This window comes from Lithobates pipiens, unplaced genomic scaffold (genome assembly GCF_037356315.1).
Source record: "Lithobates pipiens isolate NorthernLeopardFrog02 unplaced genomic scaffold, aLitPip1_a1.2 Scaffold_23, whole genome shotgun sequence".
In the NCBI taxonomy this organism is placed as follows: Eukaryota; Metazoa; Chordata; class Amphibia; order Anura; family Ranidae; genus Lithobates; species Lithobates pipiens.
The window spans coordinates 17,959,170-17,985,641 of NW_027507785.1; the positions used below are offsets into that span (position 1 = coordinate 17,959,170).

At 49.3% G+C, this 26,472-nt stretch overlaps 1 protein-coding gene and 1 pseudogene across 1 annotated transcript in view; one reads left to right on the plus strand and one right to left on the minus strand.

The window, feature by feature from the left end:
• CHRDL2 (chordin like 2) overlaps positions 1-26,472 on the minus strand; it is a 153,469-nt gene that overhangs the window by 115,591 nt on the left and 11,406 nt on the right. The window lies entirely within an intron of this gene.
• The window catches only part of LOC143926768 (large ribosomal subunit protein uL1-like), a 41,574-nt pseudogene that overhangs the window by 4,655 nt on the left and 10,447 nt on the right, over positions 1-26,472 (plus strand).

Here is a 26,472-nt window from a genome sequence, read left to right on the forward strand (position 1 = left end):
TTGCATTGCAACGGCTTCTCTAGTACCCATGCAAGTCAAAGGACGTCAACCGAAAGGCCAAAAGGACGTCAACCGAAAAGCCAAAAGGACGTCAACCGAAAGGCCAAAAGGAGGTCAACCGAAAGGCCAAAAGGACGTCAACCGAAAGGCCAAAAGGACGTCAACCGAAAGGCCAAAAGGACGTCAACCGAAAGGCCAAAAGGACGTCAACCGAAAGGCCAAAAGGACGTCAACCGAAAGGCCAAAAGGACGTCAACCGAAAGGCCAAAAGGACGTCAACCGAAAGGCCAAAAGGACGTCAACCGAAAAGCCAAAAGGACGTCAACCGAAAGGCCAGAAGGACGTCAACCGAAAGGCCAGAAGGACGTCAACCGAAAGGCCAGAAGGACGTCAACCGAAAGGCCAGAAGGACGTCAACCGAAAGGCCAGAAGGACGTCAACCGAAAGGCCAGAAGGACGTCAACCGAAAGGCCAGAAGGACGTCAACCGAAAGGCCAGAAGGACGTCAACCGAAAGGCCAGAAGGACGTCAACCGAAAAGGCCAGAAGGACGTCAACCAAAAGGCCAGAAGGACGTCAACCAAAAGGCAAAATGAGTAAGGGAATGAAGGCCAAGATCCTCCTCCACAAAAGGAGGTCATTTGTGGGTCAAAAGAAGGTCAACTAGACTTACAGCCCATTCGTGAGCGTAGACAAGCAAATTAGAGGCTTTTTTTGATAATAAAGGGTAGTGCCTCAAAAACGTGCATAAATATGTTTCTCAAAAGGTCTTCAGGCCGTCCCATTAAAGTCAATGGGGCCAAAAACGAGCAATACTACCCTAAAGAAGCTCATGTACTTTCTTGAGCATCACACAAAAGGTGAGGAGTGACACAACACTCAGGTACGAATGGGTCTATTGAGGATAATGTGATTCTTCATCTTGAGCATTGCCACACTTCTGTCACACTTCTGGAATCATGCAAAAATGCTATGATGTGAATAGGAGCCTATTCTGTATACTTGTTCAGGGTTATTGACTTGAGGGACTAAAGAAAAAGGGTCAGCCTGCCCTCTAGGTAACCAGCATTTTTTTTTTTTGGACAAGTTTTTACCCTAAAAAAGGGTTGTTTTCTCATTAAAATACTCTATTATTGCCTTGACACAGTTGCCCCAACAATCTTCTCTAGTTTTCAAGAGTTATAAAGAAAAAACCGACTCATGTAAAATCAAGGTAGAGTGAACCTCTAGTATGTAGTAGGCAAGAGCACCTTTGGAAATGTAAAACATCTGGTGCAGAAGGGTCATACAGATACAAGAGCTGAAGTGGTTAAAGGGTAAGTTCACCTTTTCATGAAAAATAGGGGGACCAAGTCCAAATATTGCAGATACCCCTTTGGACCCCCGCTGCACATAGCAGCCGACATTTCCTGTAAGTGTAGCGGTCTGTACACCATACAGCGTAATACACAGCCCCAGAGCGAGCGAGAGCTTCTCATTGGTCAGTGCTGTCGGACCTTGCTGACCAAATGCGCGCTTGCCATTGTGAGCACTACAATGGATACTCCCTCTGGGGCTAGTATTGAGGTGTAAGGTTCACGGACCAATACCCTGGCAGCATGAGACATCACATCCGCTATGTTGAGAGGTGACCAGGATATTTTGACTTACATTTTTTGTGAAAAGGTGAATTTACCTTTTAAGAACTCATTAAGAGTGGTCTCTGCACCCTCGTTTCTGGCCAGGCCATTTATTAAATAAGCAACAACTTCAAGCTTCAACACTACACATAGTCTCGAAAAATGACAAATAGGCAGCCGAGCCAAGGAGAGACCCAACAAAGGATTAGTTATATAAGCACAATTACAGACGTACTGACACCACTTGGCAGGATTTTCACGTAAAAGTGTCAGAAAAACAAAGTTTATAAGGTACAACTAAAAATACTACAAAATACCTAACATTCAGTGTGGATGCTATGTGGGAGCCAAACAGACACCAGGGAGCCAGGAACAGAGAGATCTCTGCATCTGATCAGACACAAATGAGCGACGGCTTAGAAGAGACGTTGGAAGAGAAAAACAGCATCGGGAAAAACCTTCATTCAGATCAGAGCTCTGCTGATGATTATGACAAAGGATCCCGATAGACCCTGACGTTGCGGTTGTAGACCTGAGAACTGTCTGTCCACTAAAAAACACAGTGACATCACTGGGGCCCCTACCTATCCACTAACTAGAGACCAGTGACATCATTGAGAATGCAGCCTATCCATTCACTAGAGACCAGTGACATCATTGAGAATGCAGCCTATCCATTCACTAGAGACCAGTGACATCATTGAGAATGCAGCCTGTCCATTCACTAGAGACCAGTGACATCATTGAGAATGCAGCCTAACCATTCACTAGAAACCGGGGACATCACTGAGAATGCTACCTAATTCACTAGACACCAGTGACATCACTGCCAATCCATTCACTAGAGACCAGTGACATCACTGGCAATCCATTCACTAGAGACCAGTGACATCACTGCCAATCCTGCCATTCCATTCACTAGAGACAAGTGACATCACTGACAATCCATTCACTAGAGACCAGTGACATCACTGCCAATCCAGCCAATCCATTCGCTAGAGACCAGTGACATCACTGACAATCCAGCCAATCCATTCACTAGAGACCGGTGACATCACTGGCAATCCATTCACTAGAGACCAGTGACAACACTGCCAATCCAGCCAATCCATTCGCTAGAGACCAGTGACATCACTGACAATCCAGCCAATCCATTCACTAGAGACCAGTGACATCACTAAAAATGCAGCCTATCCATTCACTAGAGACCAGTGACATCACTGACAATCCAGTCAATCCATTCACTAGAGACCAGTGACATCACTAAAAATGCAGCCTATCCATTCACTAGAGACCAGTGACATCACTGACAATCCAGCCAATCTATTCACTAGAGACCGGTGACATCACTAAAAATGCAGCCTATCCATTCACTAGAGACCGGTGACATCACTGACAATCCAGCCAATCCATTCACTAGAGACCAGTGACATCACTGAGAATGGAGCCTATCCATTCACTAGAGACCAGTGACATCACTGAGAATGGAGCCTATCCATTCACTAGAGACCGGTGACATCACTGAGTGACAGTTATTATTCATGACATGCCCTGAATGTAACTATTTTGGGAAACCGTTAAATCGATGGATTAAAGTGTTTGTAAACCCATACAGACCACTTTTCCCTATAATAAGCCTTACCTGTAGGTACTGGAAATATCTCCTAAACGTGCACGGTTTAGGAAATATTTACCATATACGCCTGCTCCAACGTCATCGGCAACGTCAAAGGGCAAAATCGCACCGTTTCTATAGGGCCAGTGCCGTGACCGTCGGCTCCCGTGCGTATGACGTCACGCGATTTCGGCCAGTCAGAGAGTCGGAGTCCATGGCCCCCGGAAGGAAGAAGGAGGTGAGGATGGACGTGGCCACCAGCGAGGACATTAAAAGCTTCGTTTTTAGGTAAGTGGCACATAATGGGCTAGTATGCGATGCATACTAGCCCATTATACTTTTACTTTGCAAGGGAGTAAAGCGGAAGTAAAACCCATCAGGGTTTACTTCCTCTTTAAGTTAAATACAGATATGAAATGTTATATCTATGAGGAGGAATTTAACCCGCAGACTAATGAGATCATCTCTGCTGTTTCTCCTCTCCTCCCATCAGCATGTTCCCTGCACTGCAGCACAACTGATTGGCTCCTTGTGCTGCTTCTCCCCCAAGCTCTGCTTCAAAAAAGGACCGCATTAGGCTGAAATCAGGTCAAATTCAGGTACTTGCACTGCTTACATTTAACCACTTCGGTGGTTCAGTTATTCTAACTGGGCGTCATATGACTTCCTGCAGGATAACAACCGTCGCTTCGCACCTGTGGGGGGCGTGCATCGCGGCGACCGGGGGTGCGGTGCGCAGTCTGACGGAGGCTCTTTACTATGTGATCAGCCGTGTCCAATCACGGCTGATCACGATGTAAATAGGAAGAGCCGTTGATCGGCTTTTCCTCACTCATGTCTGACAAACGCGAGTAGAGAGACGATCGACGGCTCTCCTGACAGGTGGGGGGGTCTGTGCTGATTGTTTATCAGCGCAGCCCCCCCCGGGATGCCCACACTGGGCCACCAGGGAAGCCGCCAGGACCACCAGGGAAGCACATAACATGTGGATGGCCAGGTACATCCCCTGTGGCTATCCACATGTGCCAACATATGCCCAATCTATTCCAATCAGTGCCCACAAATGGGCACTGACTGGCACCATTATGAAAACAAAAAAAATGTCAGTGTCTTCAGTGCCACCCCATCAGTGTCATCAGTGCCACCTATCAGTGTCCAGTGCCCATCCGTGCCACCTATCAGTGCCACCCATAAGTATCCATCAGTGCCGCCTACGAGTACCCACCTGTGCCGCCTACGAGTGCCCACCATCAGTGCAGCCATATCAGTGCCCGTCATTGAAGAAGAAAAACTTACTTATTTACAAACAATTTTAACAGAAACAAAGAAAAACTTTTTTTTTTTCTAAATTTTCGGTCTTTTTTTATTTGTTGCGCAAAAAATAAAAACCGCAGAGGTGATCAAATACCGCCAAAAGAAAGTTCTATTTGTGGGAACAAAATGATTAAAAATATGTTTGGGTACAGTGTTGTATGACCGCGCAGTTGTCATTCAAAGTGCGACAGCTCTGAAAGCTGAAAATTGGCCTGGGCAGGAAGGTGTATAAGTGCCCCCCCGGTATTGAAGTGGTTAATGATGTACTAATGATACAGGACTTCAGTAATGAGTATCTTTTCTATGATGGGATAGATCTCTAAACTTCGGGCATGCAGATAACATAAGAGAAGTGGAAGGCGATGGACAGTATATGTAGAATGCTGTATCTCCCATATTGCGATTTCTCCCCCCCCCCTCCCTCCTCGTGCGGTTCGTCAGCGGCGATCCAGCTGCAAGTTTTCAGCCTTCAGACGTCCATCTCCGGGAACAGCAGCTGCAAACTGTCTGCCTCTGGCAGCAGCTGGTAAAGCCGGGCCGGCACTAAGGCAAATGGGTTAAAACAGGTGTTCCCATTAGTGGGAGATTTGCATGGGAATGACAGCAGAGCTGGCAGGGAGAGAGAGGAGATCCAGCGAGGAGCCTCATCCATCCTCCCACGGTAAAATAGTGAGAACGCACACAAAAAAAAAACTACAAGTCCCAGCACGGCGTCACAAGAACACGCTGTAGCTTTCGCCCCCTGTCCACATTTCAGTCAACGTTTGTACATGCGTTTTTCAGGCCTTTGCCCTAGCCAATGGAAAACGAATATGTAGGCGGAGGAGAGGCGAGAAATCACGCACATGTCCAGGCACTCCCATTTATGCCTATAAAAAGGGCCAAAAAACGAGCGTCTCTGTCCCAAGGGAGTTCCTACTTTTTTTTGAGCTTCAAGGGCCACAAAACGTTCACACCCGACTGGGCGGCCGCACAACGTTCACACCCGACTGGGCGGCCGCACAACGTTCACACGCGACTGGGCGGCCGCACAACGTTCACATGCGACTGGGCGGCCGCACAACGTTCACACCCGACTGGGCGGCCGCACAACGTTCACACCCGACTGGGCGGCCGCACAACGTTCACACCCGACTGGGCGGCCGCACAACGTTCACACCCGACTGGGCGGCCGCACAACGTTCACACCCGACTGGGCGGCCGCACAACGCTCACATCCGACTGGGCGGCCGCACAACGCTCACATCCGACTGGGCGGCCGCACAACGTTCACACCCGACTGGGCGGCCGCACAACGCTCACATCCGACTGGGCGGCCGCACAACGTTCACACCCGACTGGGCGGCCGCACAGCGTTCACATCCGACTGTGCGGCCGCACAACGCTCACATCCGACTGGGCGCTGAAGCACTTGGGGGGAAACGCTCTTCAAATCACTTTAAGACTTATTCAGATGTGCAGCAGTCCTAGTCACTCCTCTGATTGGCAGGTGGTAAGGAGGCAAGATGTTGCCTTCTCATTGCCTGTGGTGGCTGCAGAACAGTTGCGGCGTGACCCCATCTACTTGAATGGGTTTGCGTTTAGTGGTGGTACATGGGTACAGCCCTGGGTAGCTGCATGTCCTTATTTAGTGGGCAACAAGTGTAAGAAGAAGAAGGCGGCACACCGGCCTACTTCATTACCATAAGACTTCCCCAACCCCCCCCGTTTTACTTACCTCTGAGCCCCTTCATCTCGCACGCTGTCCCTCTCTCCACAGGTCCCGGCTCTTGATTGGATAGATTGAAAGCAGCACAGCCATTGGCTCCCGCTGCTGTCAATCAAATCCAATGATATGGGCGCCGGTGGGGGGGGGTGGGGAGCAGGGCCGAGTCTGGCATTTGTGCCTATGGATGCAAATACTGGACTCGGGAGCACGCCCAGAAGAGGATGTTCAGGGCCACTCTGTGCAAAACGAGCTGCACAGTGGAGGCAAGCAACGCAAAAATGTCCTGGTCATTCAACAGCCAAATCTTCCAGGGCAGAAGTGGTTAAATAAAAACAATGCCAATATACCCACAAAATACACAAGAAGGGCTTTTCTAGTCGCCGAGACCTGATGAGCAGCAAAATTTTCTCGCGATACCCTCCATGTAGGGTTGCCACCTTTTCTTCAAGCCAAACCCGAAAACTTTAGCGGCCTGGGACACCTTTGGGTGCCCCAAGTAGAGAAGTAATGCGGTGCGCATAGCGTGCTGCAGCAAACAGTGGGTGTGGCCAAAATGCTCTCGCTGACTTCATCAACCTGCCCCCCCCCCTGCTGCCAAACCTGCCCCCTAGACAGCTCCCAATAGATTTGTGTGCGACTATCTTGGTTACTTGGGGAGCCAGTCTGAATAACATGTCAGCGTTTTAATCCGCCTGAAACCTGGACACATGATTCAAAACCCGGACTATCCGGGTGAATCCTGGACAGGTGGCAACCCTACCTCCATGAAGCTGTGAGGGAGGTTCTATTTGGGGGATCCAAGAAGGAAAAAGAGAAAAAGTTTCTGCAACCTGTGGAACTTCAGATTAGCCTTAAAAAAATAAAAAAATTAAATAAAAAACGACGACCCCCACCCCCGAAAAGGTCAAGCGTTTCTCCAGCACTGTCAGGCTAAAGTCTACACCAAGGCCCAAATTCTCAGTATGCATGTTGGGAGATCATCAGCACTGTGGTGGAGCCAAGGCTGTGGATTTCCCCCACAAGGATATTGAAGCTCTTAAGAAACTTAACAAAAATCTTGGGATGTGGTGGCCTTTAACAAATGATCCCTCGGGTCTTGGAATTCTTTTTTTTTTTTCTCCAAGAAACTAAACAAGAACAAGAAGCTTGTGAAGACAGAAGTTGGCTAAGAAGTTTGATGCCCGTTGTTGGCCTCCAAACCACGTACCAAGCAGATTCCTCGTATTTGGGGACCTGGTTGGAATAAAGCAGGAAAAAAACCTCCTCTTTTGTTGACTCACCGTGAGAACATGGTGGCCAAAACCGATGAAGTCAAGTCCACCATTAAGTTTTTTGATGAAAAAAAAAAAAAAGGTCCGGTGTTTAGCGGTGGCAGTTGGTCATGTCAAGATGACAGAGGAGGAGCTGGTCTACAACATCCACCTTTCCATTAACTTCTTGGTATCCCTATGTGAGGGCCCTGTACATCAAGAGCGCAATGGGCAAACCACAACGTCTCTACTACATTTGTGATAATAAAGTTTTTTCAAAAAAAAACACAAAAAAAAAAAAAAAACACAAGAAAGTGAATGTATCAATTCCCATCCACAAGGGGGCGCAACTTACATGCCCTCTTCCTTTTTCCTTACAGCGCAAACTGGTATTCCCTCGAACTGAAGTGGGCAACAAGGCCGGTGTAGTATGTGACGTGGTGGACACAGCTGATCACATGGTTAGAGAGCCCTGCCATTGGTTCTTTACAGGGGGCACGCCGTGTCCTGGGAACAGGGCGTGGCCGCAATCACCCCCGCTTTTTTTTTTTTTTTTTTTTTACTGCAATTACTTACATTTCATTGGGAATTTTAATAAATAGCCCCCCAGTGTCCTTCTGATATGTTCTTTGTAACGTTACAGTAAATGACCAATGTAAATACAATAGTACTGAGCGGAAATCCTTAAAGTGGTTGTAAACCCCTCACATAAAGCCAGTGAAGCGACTGGACTCCGGGGATACACAGAGATAAAACAAATCCTCCTACACAAGTTGTACCTGTTTATCCGCTGCCCTCTCTTCTCTATATCCATTCAAAACGTGGAGGTTATAAAGCTTGTCTGAGCAGTCAGAAAGCAGGGGTGGAGAGCTAAAGTTACACTCTGCAGAGGTGAGCGAGCGCTGATTGGAAGGGAAGGGACACACCCACCTTCACACAGCAACAGAGCTGAGGCGGCCAATCACAGGCTGTGTGCTGGAGCTCCCTCCCCTTTTCAACTTTTTAGTTTTTTTTCTCTTGGTGTGAGAAGGAGGAGGAAGGAAGCAGCAGACAGAAATGACACTTAGTACTCTGGAGTGAGACGAGTACACACTATAGAGCAGGGATATGCAATTAGTGGACCTCCAGCTGTTGCAGAACTACAAGTCCCATGAGGCATAGCAAGACTCTGACAGCCACAAGCATGACAGGCAGAGGCATGATGGGACTTGTAGTTTTTCAGCAGCTGTCGGTCCGCTAATTGCATATCCCTTGCTATAGAGGGATATGCTTTGTTTGCATTTCATGTCTGAAGCCACTTTAAATGCGCTTTAAGAGCGAGACGTGTAAAACCGGACGCGAATCAAACAGCCAACCGCCCGCAATGGCGGATAAGAGAATAAGCGAAGCGGGGCGATACGGATACCATTCCTCGCATAAATATTATTCTTACGCCAAACGTGGAATTTTCCATCTCTGGATAATTTTCATTTAAAATTTTCCCTGCAAAACAAAAAGTGGCGCTACAAGGATCGTGAAAAGAAAAAAGCGCCAATCCAATACAAGGAAAAAAAAATGGCACCTATAGATCAGTCCTCCAAATATTGCAGTTTTTATTTATCAGTGAGTACTGTGGAGGTTGGAAAACGTGATTGTAAACGATCACCTTGTAAAACAACCCATTCAGGCTTAAAATAGAAATGAAAAGGCAAAACATTTTTTTTTTTGTAGATATAAAAAAAAAAAAAACACACCACACAAAAAAAAATAACAACCCCAAAAAACAAAAAAACACACACAGATTATAAATATATAAATACCCTTTTTTATAAGTGATCACATTCCCTCTGTTATCAGCTACATAAGAGCTGGGGGGAGAGAAACAGCAGCACACTGAGCTTCCCAGTGAATTGGCTGTGCAGCAGGGGGGATGGGGGTGTCAGAACAAGTCTGATCATTGGAGGAGAGCAGTTCGAGTTCCCAGCATAGCTAGAGAACTGACCACACTGTGCTCTCCTGATCAGTGTGGTCAGGCAAGCAGGATACTTTCTCATACAAGTACATGCTACAGCAGCCACATATCAGGATTACGAAATGATGGGGTAACAAACACTTTAGAAAGGAGACCTAAAGAAATAGGAGTAGAACTAAATCCATAACTATTTTCATTTTGGATACAGTAAAAGAGGGTTATAACCCCTATAAAAGGTTTTTCTTGGCCACCTGTGTCCCCATTGGGAAGATTTACCTTTACTTCCTGTCCCACAAGCTAAACAGGAAGTGTTAGGTTGTCATCAGAATTAGTGCGTCATTTTTTCCACATGACGCATTATAGCGCAATGGGCGGCCCGATGTGCATGAAACACGCAGACAAAGGGAGGGGCACCGTTATGAGTCGCTCACCGTAACTCCATTAGAGACAGACAGGTAACAGGAGGAAGAGTCTCCCCCCCCCGAGATCACCCATCTGGGTGTATGGATGGAACACAGAGCAATCTGTCCATGGGAGTCTTAAAGGGAACTTGACATGACTCCTTTACAAAATTCTATATATATTACACATACACTCATTAGCCCACTATTCCTCCCACTGACACCAATGATGGGGCACTATTCCTCCCACTGACACCAATGATGGGGCACTATTCCTCCCACTGACACCAATGATGGGGCACTATTCCTCCCACTGACACCAATGATGGGGCACTATTCCTCCCACTGACACCAATGATGGGACACTATTCCTCCCACTGACACCAATGTTTGGGCACTATTCCTCCCACTGATACCAATGATGGGGCACTATTCCTCCCACTGATACCAATGATGGGGCACTATTCCCCCCACTGATACCAATGATGGGGCACTATTCCTCCCACTGACACCAATGATAGGGCACTATTGTTCCCACTGACACCAATGATGGGGCACTATTCCTCCCACTGATACCAATGATAAGGCACTATTGTTCCCACTGACACCAATGATGGGGCACTATTCCTCCCACTGATACCAATGAGGGGGCACTATTCCTCCCACTGATACCAATGATGGGGCACTATTCCTCCCACTGATACCAATGACGGGGCACTATTCCTCCCACTGACACCAATGACGGGGCACTATTCCTCCCACTGACACCAATGATGGGGCACTATGCCTTCCACTGACACCAATGATGGGGCACTATTCCTCCCACTGACACCAATGATGGGGCACTATTCCTCCCACTGACACCAATGATGGGGCACTATTCCTCCCACTGATACCAATGATGGGGCACTATTCCTCCCACTGACACCAATGATGGGGCACTATTCCTCCCACTGATACCAATGATGGGACACTATTCCTCCCACTGACACCAATGTTTGGGCACTATTCCTCCCACTGATACCAATGATGGGACACTATTCCTCCCACTGACACCAATGTTTGGGCACTATTCCTCCCACTGATACCAATGATGGGGCACTATTCCTCCCACTGACACCAATGATGGGGCACTATGCCTTCCACTGACACCAATGATGGGGCACTATTCCTCCCACTGACACCAATGATGGGGCACTATTCCTCCCACTGACACCAATGATGGGGCACTATTCCTCCCACTGATACCAATGATGGGGCACTATTCCTCCCACTGACACCAATGATGGGGCACTATTCCTCCCACTGATACCAATGATGGGACACTATTCCTCCCACTGACACCAATGTTTGGGCACTATTCCTCCCACTGATACCAATGATGGGACACTATTCCTCCCACTGACACCAATGTTTGGGCACTATTCCTCCCACTGATACCAATGATGGGGCACTATTCCTCCCACTGACACCAATGATGGGGCACTATTCCCCCCACTGATACCAATGATGGGGCACTATTCCTCCCACTGACACCAATGATAGGGCACTATTCCTCCCACTGACACCAATGATAGGGCACTATTCCTCCCACTGACACCAATGATAGGGCACTATTGTTCCCACTGATACCAATGATAGGGCACTATTGTTCCCACTGATACCAATGATAGGGCACTATTCCTCCCACTGACACAATGGTGGGGCACTATTGTTCCCACTGACACCAATGATAGGGCACTATTACTCCCACTGATACCAATGATAGGGCACTATTCCTCCCACTGACACCAATGATAGGGCACTATTCCTCCCACTGACACCAATGATAGGGCACTATTCCTCCCACTGACACCAATGATAGGGCACTATTGTTCCCACTGATACCAATGATAGGGCACTATTGTTCCCACTGATACCAATGATAGGGCACTATTCCTCCCACTGACACAATGGTGGGGCACTATTGTTCCCACTGATACCAATGATAGGGCACTATTCCTCCCACTGACACAATGGTGGGGCACTATTCCTTCCACTGACACGATGGTGGGGCACTATTCCTTCCACTGACACAATGGTGGGGCACTATTCCTCCCACTGACACAATGGTGGGGCACTATTGTTCCCACTGATACCAATGATAGGGCACTATTCCTCCCACTGACACAATGGTGGGGCACTATTCCTTCCACTGACACAATGGTGGGGCACTATTCCTTCCACTGACACGATGGTGGGGCACTATTCCTTCCACTGACACAATGGTGGGGCACTATTCCTCCCACTGACACAATGGTGGGGCACTATTGTTCCCACTGATACCAATGATAGGGCACTATTCCTCCCACTGACACAATGGTGGGGCACTATTCCTTCCACTGACACAATGGTGGGGCACTATTCCTTCCACTGACACCAATGATAGGGCACTATTGTTCCCACTGACACAATGGTGGGGCACTATTCCTCCCACTGACACCAATGATAGGGCACTATTGTTCCCACTGACACAATGGTGGGGCACTATTCCTTCCACTGACACGATGGTGGGGCACTATTCCTCCGGCTCAATACGTAGATATTCCTCAGCACACCAAGGATCTTCAATTTCATCCAGTATTTTATTCATGATCACATGCCTGACGAAGGGGTCCCGCGTGGCTCCGAAACGTTGCACTACACTGCTTGGCGATGTGCCAGGCGCCAGCGATCATTGCCAGGCGACAGCGATCACCAGCTGAGGGTTGAAGTGCTTGGCTCCATCATCTTCACTGTCCCTGTATGTAGCAGCCTTGTCTTGGCACAGGAGCTCACACTTCAGTCACTTTCCCAGGACAACGCAGATCTTACACAGACACTGAACTCTGGTGTAGACACTATACTACTGAAGGGAAAACAAAGAGGATACCAAATAGATATCAGCAGGTCGGACTTTTAAGGCATGGAAGCAAATAGGAAAGTAGAAAAAAAATATTTTATTGAAAAATACAATATCATAACAGTGTGCAAAACAATATAAAAATCATATCAATTATGATACAATTTGTACATTGAGCCCTTGTGCGTTGCGTCTACGCGTTTCACCATAAAGGCTTCCTCAGGACAGGGAAAAAAGGTTCAAAGACGTAGCAAGAGAGAACAACAATACATCTCACCATCTTCAAATGAGCTGCGCCTCAAGTACAAATGTCACAGCAACCAGGACAGCTCCAAATATACGGAGCGGTCAGCCACGCTGCGATAGAGGGGACAGCAAGTGGCACATTCTGATGAGTACAAACAGAAATCAATAGTTTCTTATAGCGGGTGCAGGAAAGAAGTCTCAGTCAGTAAATTACCATCAATGGGGACGGCCAATAGAGGACATAATCCCATCCACACAAAGCTTAGTAGATGCTGGTGACACATAGTATGGCCAAACAGCATATAAAGACTAAAGGTCTTTTTTATGGAGACAATGAAGGCATACCCCTTGGGAGATAGCCCAATGCTGTCACAGCCGATGCAGATCTGCCCCCTGGTGGAGGAATCCATACAGATCTACATGAGCCGGTCCCTGGCAGGAGAAAATCATCTGCTGGAAGTCAGAAAAAAAAAAAAAAAGACTGAAAAGTCAGAAGGATTCTGGACAATAGAAAGACATGACTGAGAAGCACAGAAAAGTCAGAAGGATTCTGGTGGAGAGAAAGACATGGCTGAGAAGCACAGAGAAGTCAGACGGATTCTGGACAATAGAAAGACATGGCTGAGAAGCACAGAAAAGTCAGAAGGATTCTGGTCGAGAGAAAGACATGGCTGAGAAGCACAGAAAAGTCAGACGGATTCTGGACAATAGAAAGACATGGCTGAGAAGCACAGAAAAGTCAGACGGATTCTGGACAATAGAAAGACATGGCTGAGAAGCACAGAAAAGTCAGAAGGATTTTGGTGGAGAGAAAGACATGGCTGAGAAGCACAGAAAAGTCAGAAGGATTCTGGTCGAGAGAAAGACATGGCTGAGAAGCACAGAAAAGTCAGAAGGATTCTGGACGAGAGAAAGACATGGCTGAGAAGCACAGAAAAGTCAGACGGATTCTGGACAATAGAAAGACATGGCTGAGAAGCACAGAAAAGTCAGAAGGATTCTGGTCGGGAGAAAGACATGGCTGAGAAGCACAGAAAAGTCAGAAGGATTCTGGACGAGAGAAAGACATGGCTGAGAAGCACAGAAAAGTCAGAAGGATTCTGGACGAGAGAAAGACATGGCTGAGAAGCACAGAAAAGTCAGAAGGATTCTGGATGAGAGAAAGAAATGACTGAGAAGCACAGAAAAGTCAGAAGGATTCTGGACAATAGAAAGACATGGCTGAGAAGCACAGAAAAGTCAGAAGTATTCTGGACAATAGAAAGACATGACTAATGCCGCGTACAAACGACCGGACTTAGGTCCGACAGACTTTTGACGGAGTTCTGATGGACTTTCCGAATGAACAGACTTGGCCACACACAATCACACCAAAGTCCGATGGATTCGAACGTGATGACGTACGACTGGACTAGAATAAGGAAGTTCATAGCCAGTAGCCAATAGCTGCCCTTGCGTCGGTTTTAGTCCGTCAGACCAGCACACACACAAGCAAATTTCTCGGTAGGAACTGGGTCCGGCGGAGTTCTGGCGGAAAAATTTGAAACATGTTCCATTTCTAAAGTCTGTCAGACTTTTGCAAATCAAAAGTCCGCTGCAGCCCACACACGATCGAATGGTCCGCCGGAATCATTCCGTCAGACTTTTGATGTTGAAAAGTCCGGTCGTGTGTACGCGGCATTAGAAGCACAGAAAAGTCAGAAGGATTCTGGATGAGAGAAAGACATGGCTAAGAAGCACAGAAAAGTCAGAAGGATTCTGGATGAGAGAAAGACATGGCTGAGAAGCACAGAAAAGTCAGAAGGATTCTGGATGAGAGAAAGACATGGCTGAGAAGCACAGAAAAGTCAGAAGGATTCTGGATGAGAGAAAGACATGGCTGAGAAGCACAGAAAAGTCAGAAGGATTCTGGATGAGAGAAAGAAATGACTGAGAAGCACAGAAAAGTCAGAAGGATTCTGGACAATAGAAAGACATGGCTGAGAAGCACAGAAAAGTCAGAAGGATTCTGGTCGAGAGAAAGACATGGCTGAGAAGCACAGAAAAGTCAGAAGGATTCTGGACAATAGAAAGACATGGCTGAGAAGCACAGAAAAGTCAGAAGGTATTGGATGAGAGATTTTTTTTAAACGGCCAATCACATCTCTGTTTTTACCATGTAATCTCAAGAACTGATCATATTCATGAAGAAAGTATCTCAGACAAAGCTAAATGATCGGTAATATTCTGCCCTGGCCACCTGACTCAAAATCGATTGGAATGAAAGTTACAAATCTTCGCCTGGTATCAGATGAGAAGGTTTTGGTTGAATCGCACATTCATCTGATAGAAATCAAAGGATCAGATCCATTGTTTAGTGATTGGTTACACACTAGGAGTATATAAGGAGATTGGGGATAAGGGTGTAGTGTATGGGGGTAGACAGGGGGATAAATGTCAGGAAGTAGGTGAGAGATTGTTTGGTGGGGTAGGTAAAAGGGTTACTGTTGGGAGGGAGGGAATGGGTGACTATTGGGGTGGAAGGGTAAAATGTTGGTTGGGGGGGGGGGGGGTAGGGGAAGGGTCAGAGTTGGGGGGGGTAGGGGAAGGGTCAATGTTGGAGGGTAGGGAAGGGTCAATGTTGGGATGGGGAGGAGGTAAAAGATCGATGTGGAGGGTAGGGTGAAGGGTCAATGTTGGGGGTAGGTAAAAAGGTAAATGTGTGGAAGGAGGGAAAGGGTGAATATTGGGGAGTAGGGGAAGGGATCAATGTGGAAAGTAGGGGTAGGCGGAGGACCAATGTTAAGGGGGGGGGGGGGGAGTAGGTAAAGGATCAATGAGGAGGGTAGGGGAATGGTCAATGTTGGGGGGGAGTAGGTGAAGGTTAAATGTTGGGGGGGGGGGGGGTAGGTGGGGTAGGGGAATAGTCAATGTTCGAGGGGGAGAAGGTGAAGGGTCAATGTTGGGAAGGGGAGTAGGTGAAGGGTAAATGTTGGGGGTAGGTAAAAAGGTAAATGTGGGGAAGGAGGGAAAGTGTGAATATTGGGGGATAGGTGAAGGGTCAATGTTGGGGGGTAGGGGAAGGGTCAATGTGGAGGGTAGGGGAAGGGTCAATGTTGGGGGGGGGGGAGTAGGTGAAGGGTAAATGTTTGGGGGGGTAGGTGAAGGGTAAATGTTGGAGGGTAGGGGAAGGGTCAATGTTGGGGGGGTAGGGGAAGGGTAAATGTTGGAGGGGGGTAGGTGAAGGGTAAATATTGGAGGGGGGGTACGTGAAGGGTAAATATTGGAGGGGGGGTACGTGAAGGGTAAATATTGGAGGGGGGTACGTGAAGGGTAAATATTGGAGGGGGGGTACGTGAAGGGTAAATATTGGAGGGGGGTAGGTGAAGGGTAAATATTGGAGGGGGGTAGGTGAAGGGTAAATGTTGGGAGGGGGAGTAGGTGAAGGGTAAATGTTGGGAGGGGGAGTAGGTGAAGGGTAAATGTTGGGAGGGGGGGTAGGTGAAGGGTAAATGTTGGGAGGGGTGTAGGTGAAGGGTAAATGTTGGGGGAGGGGGGTAGGTGAAGGGTAAATGTTGGGAGGGGGGTAGGTGAAGGGTAAATGTTGGGAGGGGGGGTAGGTGAAGGGTAAATGTTGGGAGGGGGGGTAGGTGAAGGGTAAATGTTGGAGGGGGGTAGGTGAAGGGTAAATGTTGGAGGGTAGATGAAGGGTCAATGTTGGGAGGGGGAGTAGGTGAAGGGTAAATGTTGGGGGTAGGTAAAGAGGTAAACGTGGTGAAGGAGGGAAAGGGTGAATATTGGGGGATAGGTGAAGGGTCAATGTTGGGGGGTAGAAGAGTCAATGTCAGGGGGGTAGGAGAAGGGTCAATGTTGGGAGGGGTAGGTAAAAGACTGATGTGGAGGGTAGGGGGAAGGGTCAATGTGGGGGGGGGAGGGTAGGTGAAGGGTAAATGTTGGGGGGAGGTAAAAAGGTAAATGTGTGGAAGGAGGGAAAGGATAAATATTGGGGGTTAGGGGAAGAGATCAATGTGGAGGGGTAGGCGAAGGGTCAATGTTGGGATTGGAAGTAGGTGAAGGGTAAATGTTGGGGGGGGGTAGGGGAAGGGTCACTGTTGGGAGGGGGAGTAGGTGAAGGGTCAATGTTGGAGGGTAGGTAGGGGAAGGGTCAATGTTGGAGGGTAGGTAGGTGAAGGGTCAATGTTGGAGGGTAGGTAGGGGAAGGGTCAATGTTGGAGGGTAGGTAGGGGAAGGGTCAATGTTGGAGGGTGGGTAGGTGAAGGGTAAATGTTGGAGGGGGAGTAGGTGAAGGGTAAATGTTGGAGGGGGAGTAGGTGAAGGGTCAATGTTGGGGGAGGTGAAAGGTCAATGTTGGGGGAGGGGGGGTGGGTGAAGGGTTAATGACGTGGGTAGGTGAAGGGTAAGTGTTGGGGGCTAGGTGAAGGGTAAGTGTTGGGGGGTAGGTGAAGGAAGGCACAGGTCGAATGTTAGTATAGGGATAGGTGACAGCTGGAGGACGAAGGTGAAATGAATGTTGGTTTTCGGTGTTTTGGACTGACCTCCCAACCAATCAGATTCTTTGCTCCATAACCAGAACCAAGTGGCGGCCCGGTGATGATCGGTGGAGGACGGGAAATGTCGGAGTCATGACAGGATCTATAGGAGGCCTCGGGGCAGCAGACAAGGCAAATGTAGACATTTCCAGCCCAACTCCACGTTCCAATGAAATCACATGACAGAACATTCAGAGGGTTTTCTTTAGAAAGAAGCCCCAGCCTGAGTAGAAAAGTCTGTCTGCTGCCAGCATGTTGTAGAGAAGGACTGTTGCACTCAGGGTGGAAGCAGCGGACTCTCTGCAGAAGTTCCGACAACCTCCTGCTGAGTCAGAGCTCTCTATTCAGGTGGGAAGATGACATTTACTAATGAGGAGGGGCTCAAACCCCGACCCCCTGAGCGAGGGACCCTCTACACAGCATGCTGGCAGGGGACAGACTTCTCTACTCAGCTGTGGCTGATTTCTAAAGGATCAATGTGACCATTTCACAGACCGACTCCAACACCACCCCCTCCGATCATTCCTGATTGGTGGAGGTTTCCTGGAGGCCGGCGGACCTCTCTGATCTGCGATGGATGATTGGACAAACAGAGAGGATTGGTTGTGATGGGCGGTACAATCATATCTTATATACAACCAGGGCTGTTTTTTAAGGCAGGGCAAAAGGGGCAGCTGCCCTGGGCCCTGTCATAGTTGTGGGGCCCAAAGCAGCTGCCTCATCCTTGGTAACTATCCCAGTTTAAATTCCCTTTTCCCTTGAGGTTTTTAGTCCTGTGCTGTGTCCCAATATCTCAGTGTGAAGTGCTGCTACTAATGCTGCCCAGTTCTGCCCTATTGTTGTGTACAGATGACTCACCTGCAGACCTGTGTTTACATGTAAATTACTAGCATTCATATGTAAATAGAGGCAGACCGGCAGGATTCATATGTAAATAGAGGCAGACCGGCAGGATTCATATGTAAATAGAGGCGGTATTCATATGTATATCATGCCCCCCTGAGGTCATATCCGCCATCACCTATACTGAATGCTGCCCACTGGGGAGGTGAAGGGGTATGCCTAAAAATCTGCACTGCCTCTGAGCCCAGGAGTCCTCGGATCCCTAGGAGTTTAATGCCTATTAATGGGCCCCCCTCATCTCCCCAGTCCATGGTGTGCAGGCAGTGAGGAGATGATGTGCTGTAACCTCTAGCAACCAATCAGTAAGCAGTAATGATGTGCAGTAACTATATCAACCAATCAATGAGCAGTATTGATGTACAGTAATCTCTAGCAACCAATGAACAAGTAGAAATGATGTGCTGTAACCTCTAGCAACCAGTCAGTAAGCGGTAATGATACACTGTAACCTCTGGCAACCAATCGCAATCGCTGTCTGACCTGATTCACTAAACTGATTTAGAGTTTTGCTGCTTTTTATTATATGTCTCAAAGCAGGTGGAGAGCGAAACTGCATGGAGGGGGGGGGGGGGGGGGCAATTTTTTTTTTGCCCAGGGTCCAATCAATATTTAAGACGGCCCTGTATACAACTCACTATACATCACATGACAGATCAGATCCCTGTCTACAGACCGGAGATATCGGGATCCCCTGACACTCTGTGTATAGAGGGGGGGGGGGGGTCCGGCGTGGAAGGGGGGGGGTTCCTCCCTGCCCAGGAATTGATCCGGGGATCCGGTCAGTGATCCACTTGGACCAAAAAAGGCAACCAGTCCATAAAGGCAGAATATGGATTCATGTTCTGAGGAAGAAATGTATTCTCTATGAGAAAAGCCTACAGACCCCCGACTGACAGCACAGACACCGAGCAGACAGAATCCACCGAGCACCGCCACCAGATCCCTACACCGCCACCAGATCCCTACACCGCCACCAGATCCCTACACCGCCACCAGATCCCTACACCGCCACCAGATCCCCCATCTGTAATCACTCGATCCCTACATTACCATCCCATCCCCATCTGTAATCACCCGATCCCTACACTACCATCCCCCATCTGTAATCACCCGATCCCTACACTGCCATCCCATCCCCATCTGTAATCACCCGATCCCTACACCGCTATCCCATCCCCATCTGTAATCACCCGATCCCTACACTGCCATCCCATCCCCATCTGTAATCACCCGATCCCTACACTGCCATCCCATCCCCATCTGTAATCACCTGATCCCTACACTGCCATCCCATCTGTAAATCACCCGATCCCTACACTGCCATCCCATCCCCATCTGTAATCACCCGATCCCTACACTACCATCCCCCATCTGTAATCGCACGATCCCTACACTGCCATCCCATCCCCATCTGTAATCACCCGATCCCTACACTACCATCCCCCATCTGTAATCACCCGATCCCTACACTGCCATCCCATCCCCATCTGTAAACACCCGATCCCTACACTGCCACCCCATCTGTAATCACCCGATCCCTACACTACCATCACATGCCCCATCTGTAATCACCCGATCCCTACACTACCATCACATCCCCCATCTGTAATCACCCGATCCCTACACCACCATCACATCCCTGATCTGTAATCACCCGATCCCTACACCACCATCACATCCCTGATCTGTAATCACCCGATCCCTACACCACCATCACATCCCTGATCTGTAATCACCCGATCCCTACACCACCATCACATCCCTGATCTGTAATCACCCGATCCCTACACTGCCATCCCATCCCCATCTGTAATCACCCGATCCCTACACTGCCATCCCATCCCCATCTGTAATCACCCGATCCCTACACCGCTATCCCATCCCCATCTGTAATCACCCGATCCCTACACTGCCATCCCATCCCCATCTGTAATCACCCGATCCCTACACTGCCATCCCATCCCCATCTGTAATCACCCGATCCCTACACTGCCATCCCATCCCCATCTGTAATCACCCGATCCCTACACTGCCATCCCATCTGTAAATCACCCGATCCCTACACTGCCATCCCATCCCCATCTGTAATCACCCGATCCCTACACTACCATCCCCCATCTGTAATCACCCGATCCCTACACTGCCATCCCATCCCCATCTGTAATCACCCGATCCCTACACTGCCATCCCATCCCCATCTGTAATCACCTGATCCCTACACTGCCATCCCATCTGTAAATCACCCGATCCCTACACTGCCATCCCATCCCCATCTGTAATCACCCGATCCCTACACTACCATCCCCCATCTGTAATCGCACGATCCCTACACTGCCATCCCATCCCCATCTGTAATCACCCGATCCCTACACTACCATCCCCCATCTGTAATCACCCGATCCCTACACTGCCATCCCATCCCCATCTGTAAACACCCGATCCCTACACTGCCACCCCATCTGTAATCACCCGATCCCTACACTACCATCACATGCCCCATCTGTAATCACCCGATCCCTACACTACCATCACATCCCCCATCTGTAATCACCCGATCCCTACACCACCATCACATCCCTGATCTGTAATCACCCGATCCCTACACCACCATCACATCCCTGATCTGTAATCACCCGATCCCTACACCACCATCACATCCCTGATCTGTAATCACCCGATCCCTACACCACCATCACATCCCTGATCTGTAATCACCCGATCCCTACACTGCCATCCCATCCCCATCTGTAATCACCCGATCCCTACACTGCCATCCCATCCCCATCTGTAATCACCCGATCCCTACACCGCTATCCCATCCCCATCTGTAATCACCCGATCCCTACACTGCCATCCCATCCCCATCTGTAATCACCCGATCCCTACACTGCCATCCCATCCCCATCTGTAATCACCCGATCCCTACACTGCCATCCCATCCCCATCTGTAATCACCCGATCCCTACACTGCCATCCCATCTGTAAATCACCCGATCCCTACACTGCCATCCCATCCCCATCTGTAATCACCCGATCCCTACACTACCATCCCCCATCTGTAATCACCCGATCCCTACACTGCCATCCCATCCCCATCTGTAATCACCCGATCCCTACACTGCCATCCCATCTGTAAATCACCCGATCCCTACACTGCCATCCCATCCCCATCTGTAATCACCCGATCCCTACACTACCATCCCCCATCTGTAATCGCACGATCCCTACACTGCCATCCCATCCCCATCTGTAATCACCCGATCCCTACACTACCATCCCCCATCTGTAATCACCCGATCCCTACACTGCCATCCCATCCCCATCTGTAAACACCCGATCCCTACACTGCCACCCCATCTGTAATCACCCGATCCCTACACTACCATCACATGCCCCATCTGTAATCACCCGATCCCTACACTACCATCACATCCCCCATCTGTAATCACCCGATCCCTACACCACCATCACATCCCTGATCTGTAATCACCCAATCCCTACACCACCATCACATCCCTGATCTGTAATCACCCGATCCCTACACTTCCATCACATCCCTGATCTGTAATCACCCGATCCCTACACCACCATCACATCTCTGATCTGTAATCACCCGATCCCTACACCACCATCACATCCCTGATCTGTAATCACCCGATCCCTACACTGCCATCCCATCTGTAATCACCCGATCCCTACACTACCATCACATGCCCCATCTGTAATCACCCGATCCCTACACTACCATCACATCCCCCATCTGTAATCACCCGATCCCTACACCACCATCACATCCCCCATCTGTAATCACCCGATCCCTACACCACCATCACATCCCCCATCTGTAATCACCCGATCCCTACACCTCCATCACATCCCCCATCTGTAATCACCCGATCCCTACACTTCCATCACATCCCCATCTGTAATCACCCGATCCCTACACCACCATCCCATCCCCCATCTGTAATCACCCGATCCCTACACCACCATCACATCCCCCATCTGTAATCACCCGATCCCTACACCACCATCACATCCCCCATCTGTAATCACCCGATCCCTACACCACCATCACATCCCCATCAGTAATCACCCGATCCCTACACCACCATCACATCCCCATCTGTAATCACCCGATCCCTACACCACCATCCCATCCCCCATCTGTAATCACCCGATCCCTACACTACCATCCCATCCCCCATCTGTAATCACCCGATCCCTACACCACCATCACATCCCCCATCTGTAATCACCGATCCCTACACTTCCATCACATCCCCATCTGTAATCACCCGATCCCTACACCTCCATCACATCCCTGATCTGTAATCACCCGATCCCTACACCACCATCACATCCCCCATCTGTAATCACCCGATCCCTACACTACCATCACATCCCCATCTGTAATCGCACGACCCCTACACTGCCATCCCATCCCCATCTGTAATCACCCGATCCCTACACTACCATCACATCCCCCATCTGTAATCACCCGATCCCTACACTACCATCACATCCCCATCTGTAATCGCACGACCCCTACACTACCATCCCCCATCTGTAATCACCCGATCCCTACACTACCATCCCCCATCTGTAATCACCCGATCCCTACACTGCCATCCCATCCCCATCTGTAAACACCCGATCCCTACACTGCCATCCCATCTGTAATCACCCGATCCCTACACTACCATCACATGCCCCATCTGTAATCACCCGATCCCTACACCACCATCACATCCCCCATCTGTAATCACCCGATCCCTGCACTTCCATCACATCCCTGATCTGTAATCACCCGATCCCTACACCACCATCACATCCCCCATCTGTAATCACCCGATCCCTACACCACCATCACATCCCCCATCTGTAATCACCGATCCCTACACTACCATCACATCCCCATCTGTAATCACCCGATCCCTACACTACCATCACATCCCCATCTGTAATCACCCGATCCCTACTCTTCCATCACATCCCCATCTGTAATCACCCGATCCCTACTCTTCCATCACATCCCCATCTGTAATCACCCGATCCCTACACCTCCATCACATCCCCATCTGTAATCACCCGATCCCTACACCACCATCACATCCCCATCTGTAATCACCCCATCCCTACACCACCATCACATCCCCATCTGTAATCACCCGATCCCTACACCACCATCCCATCCCCCATCTGTAATCACCCGATCCCTACACTACCATCACATCCCCATCTGTAATCACCCGATCCCTACACCACCATCACATCCCCATCTGTAATCACCCGATCCCTACACCTCCATCACATCCCCATCTGTAATCACCCGATCCCTACACCACCATCACATCCCCATCTGTAATCACCCCATCCCTACACCACCATCACATCCCCATCTGTAATCACCCGATCCCTACACCACCATCCCATCCCCCATCTGTAATCACCCGATCCCTACACCACCATCCCATCCCCCATCTGTAATCACCCGATCCCTACACCACCATCCCATCCCCCATCTGTAATCACCCCATCCCTACACTACCATCACATCCCCATCTGTAATCGCACGACCCCTACACTACCATCACATCCCCATCTGTAATCACCCGATCCCTACACCACCATCACATCCCCCATCTGTAATCACCCCATCCCTACACCACCATCACATCCCCATCTGTAATCACCCGATCCCTACACCACCATCACATCCCCATCTGTAATCACCCGATCCCTACACCACCATCACATCCCCCATCTGTAATCGCACGATCCCTACACCACCATCACATCCCCATCTGTAATCACCCGATCCCTACACCTCCATCACATCCCCATCTGTAATCACCCGATCCCTACACTACCATCACATCCCCATCTGTAATCACCCGATCCCTACACCACCATCACATCCCCATCTGTAATCACCCGATCCCTACACCACCATCACATCCCCATCTGTAATCACCCGATCCCTACACTTCCATCACATCCCCATCTGTAATCACCCAATCCCTACACTACCATCACATCCCCATCTGTAATCACCCGATCCCTACACCACCATCACATCCCCATCTGTAATCACCCGATCCCTACACTACCATCACATCCCCATCTGTAATCACCCGATCCCTACACCACCATCACATCCCCATCTGTAATCACCCGATCCCTACACTTCCATCACATCCCCATCTGTAATCACCCGATCCCTACACCACCATCACATCCCCATCTGTAATCACCCGATCCCTACACCACCATCACATCCCCATCTGTAATCACCCGATCCCTACACTACCATCACATCCCCATCTGTAATCGCACGATCCCTACACCACCATCACATCCCCATCTGTAATCACCGATCCCTACACTACCATCACATCCCCCATCTGTAATCACCCGATCCCTACACCACCATCACATCCCCATCTGTAATCACCGATCCCTACACTTCCATCACATCCCCATCTGTAATCACCCGATCCCTACACTACCATCACATCCCCATCTGTAATCGCACGATCCCTACACCACCATCACATCCCCATCTGTAATCACCGATCCCTACACCACCATCACATCCCCCATCTGTAATCACCCGATCCCTACACCTCCATCACATCCCCATCTGTAATCACCCGATCCCTACACCACCATCACATCCCCCATCTGTAATCACCGATCCCTACACTTCCATCACATCCCCATCTGTAATCACCTCATCCCTACACCACCATCACATCCCCATCTGTAATCACCCGATCCCTACACCACCATCACATCCCCATCTGTAATCACCCAATCCCTACACTTCCATCACATCCCCCATCTGTAATCACCGATCCCTACACTACCATCACATCCCCCATCTGTAATCACCCGATCCCTACACCACCATCCCATCCCCCATCTGTAATCACCCCATCCCTACACTACCATCACATCCCCATCTGTAATCACCCGATCCCTACACCACCATCACATCCCCATCTGTAATCACCCGATCCCTACACCACCATCACATCCCCCATCTGTAATCACCCGATCCCTACACCACCATCACATCCCCATCTGTAATCACCCGATCCCTACACTTCCATCACATCCCCATCTGTAATCACCCGATCCCTACACCACCATCACATCCCCCATCTGTAATCACCGATCCCTACACTACCATCACATCCCCATCTGTAATCACCCAATCCCTACACTTCCATCACATCCCCCATCTGTAATCACCGATCCCTACACTACCATCACATCCCCATCTGTAATCACCCGATCCCTACTCTTCCATCACATCCCCATCTGTAATCACCCGATCCCTACTCTTCCATCACATCCCCATCTGTAATCACCCGATCCCTACACCTCCATCACATCCCCATCTGTAATCACCCGATCCCTACACCACCATCACATCCCCATCTGTAATCACCCGATCCCTACACCACCATCCCATCCCCATCTGTAATCACCGATCCCTACACTACCATCCCATCCCCCATCTGTAATCACCCGATCCCTACACCACCATCCCATCCCCCATCTGTAATCACCCCATCCCTACACCACCATCACATCCCCATCTGTAATCACCCGATCCCTACACCACCATCCCATCCCCCATCTGTAATCACCCGATCCCTACACCACCATCACATCCCCATCTGTAATCACCCCATCCCTACACCACCATCACATCCCCATCTGTAATCACCCGATCCCTACACCACCATCCCATCCCCCATCTGTAATCACCCGATCCCTACACCACCATCCCATCCCCCATCTGTAATCACCCCATCCCTACACTACCATCACATCCCCATCTGTAATCACCCGATCCCTACACCACCATCACATCCCCATCTGTAATCACCCGATCCCTACACCACCATCACATCCCCATCTGTAATCACCCGATCCCTACACCACCATCACATCCCCATCTGTAATCACCCGATCCCTACACTACCATCACATCCCCATCTGTAATCACCCAATCCCTACACTACCATCACATCCCCATCTG